The sequence below is a fragment of the Sorex fumeus genome, unplaced genomic scaffold (genome assembly GCF_029834395.1).
Source record: "Sorex fumeus unplaced genomic scaffold, SorFum_2.1 ptg000043l, whole genome shotgun sequence".
Taxonomy (NCBI): domain Eukaryota; kingdom Metazoa; phylum Chordata; class Mammalia; order Eulipotyphla; family Soricidae; genus Sorex; species Sorex fumeus.
The window spans coordinates 2,535,518-2,541,426 of NW_026606100.1; the positions used below are offsets into that span (position 1 = coordinate 2,535,518).

A 5,909-nucleotide genomic window follows, 5' to 3' on the forward strand; every position below is an offset into this window, starting at 1 on the left:
ATATAGGATTATTAGTGCCTGGTGGAATTGAGTGTGTCTCAGGAGCACTGTTATGGGAGTAACTCAATAAACCTAAGCTCTCTGTGGGAGGAGCAAGGACAACCCAATTTTATCCAACAGTGTGTTATATGATGGTGAGAAAAAAAACAAGATAAATAACATGATTAAAACAGAAGAGGGGATATTATTGAGTAAAATGAGAAAATATTCGATGTACACCTTGATGTATATATTTAAAGATGCATTTATCTTGAGTTTGTTGCTCCTCTTTATTTGGGCATAGGAGATAGAGGAACATGCACACACCTGTGTTCTTAGACTACTTCTGAGCTCCCAGCAGAGCTCAGGAAACCATTTGGAGCTGGTGGCTGAACCCAGGACTCCTGCATATAAAGCATGGGCTTAGCTTACATTTATTTTGACTTAACCGTGAGTAATTTGTGCCCATTATATCATTTAAGCTACTTAAATTTAATGAATATTCCCTAAGAGTTTTCCAGGCGACTTCATATATTAAAATAGATTTTATTCATGTTTTTAATTTTAGGTAAATAATAATTGAAGCTTTCAAATGCTTCACATATTGCATTTTATGCTGAATGGGGCTGGGGAGAGGAGAGTTTGTACTATTTGGGATTATATGAATGATCAAAAGATAGCCCAGTAGTTCAAAAAAAAACTCATTAAAAAACTCATTAAATGTTACACTTACTTGCCAGGGGAGATACCATGATCACGAAGGTAGTTTTCCCAGGGCAAAGCTTATCCACTGCACTCCAGATGTGCTGACCCCTGCAATTTACCCAAATGTGGAAAACTGCATAATTTGTTGTGATAGTAGGGGACTGTGTTCATACTCTCCCTTGAAAAAGAAAAAAAAATCATTAAATGTTATGAATTATCTTACAAATAAAAATGACACAGGAAACTGCAACAAGTTGTTTTTAAATGTTGTTGATTTTTTTGCCTTCAGTTAAAATTAAATTTCTTTAATGCACAGATGTTTAGATGAAGTAAAAACATATACTTGCTTGATGGAACTGTTATAATATTACATACATAAACCTACTCACAACGCTAAAGTTTTTAAATTTTTGTCTTTGATTTGAGAAGCAGAGTCTTTTTTTTTTTTCCCCTTTATTTTATTTTATTTTTTTTAAAGTTGTAGATTTACAATTTTTGTGCTTTGGTTTCAATTATACAATGATCAGATACCCATCCCTCCACCAGTGCCCATTTTCCACCACCATGGATAATATCCCTCCCACCCCCATCCCCCCATCCCCCCGTCTCTGTGGCAGGGCAATCCCCTGTGTTCTCTCTCTCCTTTTGGGTGTTGTGGTCTGCAAAAGAGGCATTGAGTGGCAAACATGTTCAGTCCATAGTCTACTTTCGACATGCATCTCCCCTCCTGGGAGGATCCTCCAAACATCCTTTATTTGGTGCTCCCTTCTCTATCTGAATAGCCCTTTCCTCTAGGATACCCGGCTGGCCTCTAAGTTATGGAGTAATCCTCCTGGTGCTGATCTCAGCTACTCTTGGGTATTAATCTCATACTTTGTTACTTTATATCCCCCAGATGAATGCAATCTTTCTATGTCTATCCCTCTCTTTCTGAAGAGAAGCAGAGTCTTTTTAACTTGAATTGGGCACCACTTTTCTTCCCGGTTCTTCCAGTTACTTCCAGTTACACTCTTAATAATTTTACTTTCCCAAACAAAGCAGCTTGGGGAGAAACAGCTAGTGTTCCATTTGAGACTCTGAGATGCCTAGTAGACATCCCAACAGAGATGTTAAGTAACACATTAGACATACAAGCCTGGAGTTGAGGGAAAACATATGATCTAGACACCATTTTGGAAGTCAGAAGCATTTAGTATATTTCAAGTTATAGAATTGGATAAGATCATCTGGGCATTTGATGCACATAAGATTTTCTTTAAAAAACAAGATCTTTGACTGAGGCCCAGAGCTCAACATTTAAAGGTTAGGGCTATAAGAAGACATAGGCAGTGAGACTGAGAAGGAAACAGCCAGTGAGGCAAGGAAAGAGAAAGAGAAGCATCCTGATCGCCAAGAGAAAAAAACTGTCTGAGAGAAGAATTCTTTGTTTTGACTAATAAGGAAAAAAAATGATGAGGTGACATTGGATTGTGCAATGTGATGTAGAGCTGGCCAGCTTAGAAGATGGAAGAAGAGGTTAGGAATGGAGGCTGTTGGCAATTCAGTTGCAGGGGATGTTAATTCGTTTCTGGTTCAAAGAAACATCCCTGGGGTGTCAGCTGCAATGTTAACCTCACCTGGGGGGTTGGCAAAGCAAGCGGAGGTTCAGGAGATGGAGAGCTCTGGGGACCATATGGGGTCCCGGGGATTGAATCTGGGCCAGTCTCATGCAAGACAAACACCCTCCTATCTGCTGTGCTAACACTCCTGCCTCTCAGTTCTCTGTTGAATCCACTCCACCAACTCTTTCCCATGTCTCACTGGCTGTTTATTAATCATTTTGGTGGAGTAGGTTCAAGAGAAAACTGAGAGGCACGAGCGATAGCACAGCAGATAGGGTGTTTGCCTTGCATGAGACTGGCCCAAGTTCAACCCTCGGCACCCCATATGGTCCCCAGAGCTCTCCAGGGGTGATCCCAGAGCAAAGAGGCAGGAATAAGCCCTGAGAGAGGGGGGGGCAGAGAGAGAGTGAGAGAATACTGAAATGAAATTAGAGACAACAAGAATAAACTTTTTTCAGAAGCTTGCTTAAATCAAGGAAGAAATGAGGTGACATAGTCAAGAAAGTGTTGTTTGTTTTTAAGACAAATAAAAGCATGTTGCTACATTTAGGGGAATTGCCAAAAAAAAAAGAGAAAAGATGATGCCACCCCCAAGAGTTGGAAAGCATGCAAGAGAGATGTCTATGAGAAAGAGTGAGATCTATTGCCCAGAAAGAAAGTTTGGCTTTAGCAGAGAGCATATATAGTTCACCCAAAATGACCAAGAAAAATATTAAGCAATGTCCAACCCCTCTCTTCCATCTTCTTAGCTGGTCACATTTCCTAAACCTCTGCTTGCTTTGCCAAACCCCCCAGGTGAGGTTAACCTCACAGCTAACATCCCAGGGATTTTCCTTTGATCCAGAAACAGATTAACGTCCCTAGTAACTGAGTTGCCAACAGCCTCCACTTCCGATCTCTTCCTCCGTCTTCTAAGCCAGCCAGCATCACATCTTCTGGACCAAGATCAGTGAGCTCAAATAATAACAGGGAAAGCTCTACCAGCAACAACCAGTACTGTAAACTACCAGAAAATAACATTTGTTTTCCACAAAAGCACTTTATTTGAGGGGAGGAGAGTCTGCCTGAGAGGATAACAGTTCCCAAACCAGCCAACAGCCCGGTGAGTGGCATTCTTCAATTTTTAAAATCAACTGAAGTAAGAAAAGGCTTTTCTAGTGATTTCCTTTTCCAGACAAAAGGCTTCGAATCCCTCAGGATGGAAACATCCAAAATATGGTGGTGGGAAAGTGTGATGGTGGTGGGATTTGGTGTTTGAATATTCAATGTAATCAAATAATGTGAATGACTTTGTAAAAATAATTTTTAAAAAAAGAGACTTTGAATCCACTAACCCTATTCTCAGCAGCTCGTGTGGGAGATGTGGGAAGGTTGAGCAACTTAGAGAGACCGGACTGATGGACCCGATGTGTGTGTGTGGTCAGGGTGCGTGGGAAGACAAGGCAGGAGAAGAGGCAGCTGACCACTAGGGAAGGGGGCAGGCACCTTCAGGCACTGTGGGTGGTAAAGGGCTAATTCCTGTGCTAGGTGCAGATCCCCAGTTGTGTTTGAAGCTCCAGTTGCATTTGAAGCTCAGCAAGGTGTTCACCTCCTCTCTGCTTGGTTCAAAATCAAACACCTCTAAGTTCTCCACAAAGACATCGCAGACTAAAAAGACGACAACCAAATTCCTCTGCTTCGGGAAGCAGATGAGCATCTGGACTGTGGTTGTCTTTTGCCTGACTGTGGTCTCTTTGTTCCTGGGATCCATCCACAAGGAGGGGTCCTCAGGCTTGGCCCAATGCCTGTCGGGTGGGCCAAAGGGGCTGTGGCCTGTCATGGCGATGCCCTGGTTCTGGCAGTACTGAATCAGCTAGCTTCTCCTGGGGAGCGGTGGCACTCAAGATGCTTTCCCACCAACTGGTATTTTAGGCCAGGCTTGTTTAGGCTCTTCTCCACTTGCAGGAGGTTGAAGTTGGAGATTCCCATGGCTTTCACCAGCCCTTCATCCACCAGCTCTCCCATGGCCATTCACATGTCCACCAAGTCTGTCTCTCACAAGGAATCACTTTGTCATCCCCATCAAGTGGGAAAATCTCCTTTGTGGACTTGAAGCCGGTGGGTCAGTGGTTCAGGTAGAGGTCCAGAGAGTCCAGCATGAAGTCACTCAACGTCTTCTAGCCCACACCCCTCACTGGGCTTTTCCTGTGGGACGTGCACCACACTTGCTGACAATGAAGGGGTCCTCCCACTTCACCACCTGCTGCTGGAGCTTCTCCTGGATGGCCGAGCCCACCTCATTCTTGTTCTAGTAGACATGGGCACATTTAATGTGGTAGTTCCCAATGTCAGTGACAGCCTTTACACCTCAGCCACTTTGCCTGGCAACGGTTTCCAGGTGCCCAGCCCTAAAAGATGAGAATTTTGGAGTAAGTGTAGAAAGTTATGTACTTAGCCATGACCACTAAGTTTCACAGCGTCTGCTCAAGGACCATGCCCTCTTAGAGGACAACTTTAGAGAGTGACTTTAGTGACATGTTGAGGATGTTTAAGGAGCTAAAAGAAACAATTGCAGAGGAAATCAGCAAAGCATAAAAAACATGAGCATGGGAATGAGACCACTACATTCAGAAGTCTCAGAAATGAAGAATAGGTTTGGTGATATTCAAAATGCAATAGACAATGAGAAGAATAATAGAAGCTGAGTAAAAGACCATGAAACTCCAATATGTGATGCAGGAAACCTCTAGAAAACAATAGAAGATAGGGGAAAAAAACTGAAGAGAAGTAAGCAATGAATCAGAGAACAATATTGAGTCACTAGTGTCCCTGAAGAATCAGAAGGCAAATTAAGTGGAGAACCACTTTTAAAGAAGTCATAGGAAAGAATGTTCTAGAGTTGAGGCATGAAGAACCAAGATCCAAGAAGCAGAAGTTTTTCTCTTTGGAAGATAGAAAACAATGGCCAAAGAAGGACAAGTTATGCTATCGCAATAACAAAGGAAAGATAGTTGCATTTAGTCCTAAGAAGATAACAACAAAGATGCTAAGAAGTGATGGGTTTCTGAATATTTTCAAATATAACACAATTTGTTGAACCATTGTGTCCTTCTGATTTGTATGTCACTTGGAACAAAATCAATGGTGCCAATTAAATAACAATGTTTTCATTTCAATTTTAAAGTGTATCCAAATTCCATATGCTAAAATATTAAAATTTTATATGAGACTTAATTAAAATTGTATACTGTTGAGACAGTGTATAAATCTATATGTATGTGTTGTGCGTGTGTAGTATGTAACAGTTACAGCATTCTTAGGCAGAAGTTCTTTTCACAAAAATTAAAAATTAGAATCAGTCAAGCTGAGTAGACAGCATCGTACGTAACTTGCTAGAGAAATTCCTCAACAGCTTACTGAGAAAAACCAAGGTTGTGCTCCAATTAGCTGACCTTTACTGGGCTCATTTTGCCACCTATTTAGCGGTTGGTTCCTGTCTGGGAATAACTCCATGTTGCTTGGTATGTCTAATTAATAGCCACAGACCAATTTACTTATTATTTGCATCTCCAGATACTAATTCTTATTTCCAGTTAATGGTTCGTGTCAGATCATTGTGGGAAAGTGGCTTAGAATTACCCATTC

The 5,909-nt window shown here is 41.5% G+C and overlaps 1 non-coding gene and 1 pseudogene across 1 annotated transcript; one reads left to right on the forward strand and one right to left on the reverse strand.

Annotated features, from left to right (window-relative positions):
- The first annotated feature begins 704 nt into the window (after positions 1-704).
- LOC130029983 (U1 spliceosomal RNA) lies at positions 705-866 on the forward strand. Its single transcript, XR_008793427.1, has one exon. It is a non-coding gene; the product is annotated as a U1 spliceosomal RNA (small nuclear RNA).
- A 2,884-nt stretch (positions 867-3,750) lies between these two features.
- On the reverse strand, positions 3,751-4,723 carry LOC130029768 (aldo-keto reductase family 1 member B1-like; annotated as a pseudogene).
- Positions 4,724-5,909: the final 1,186 nt, after the last annotated feature.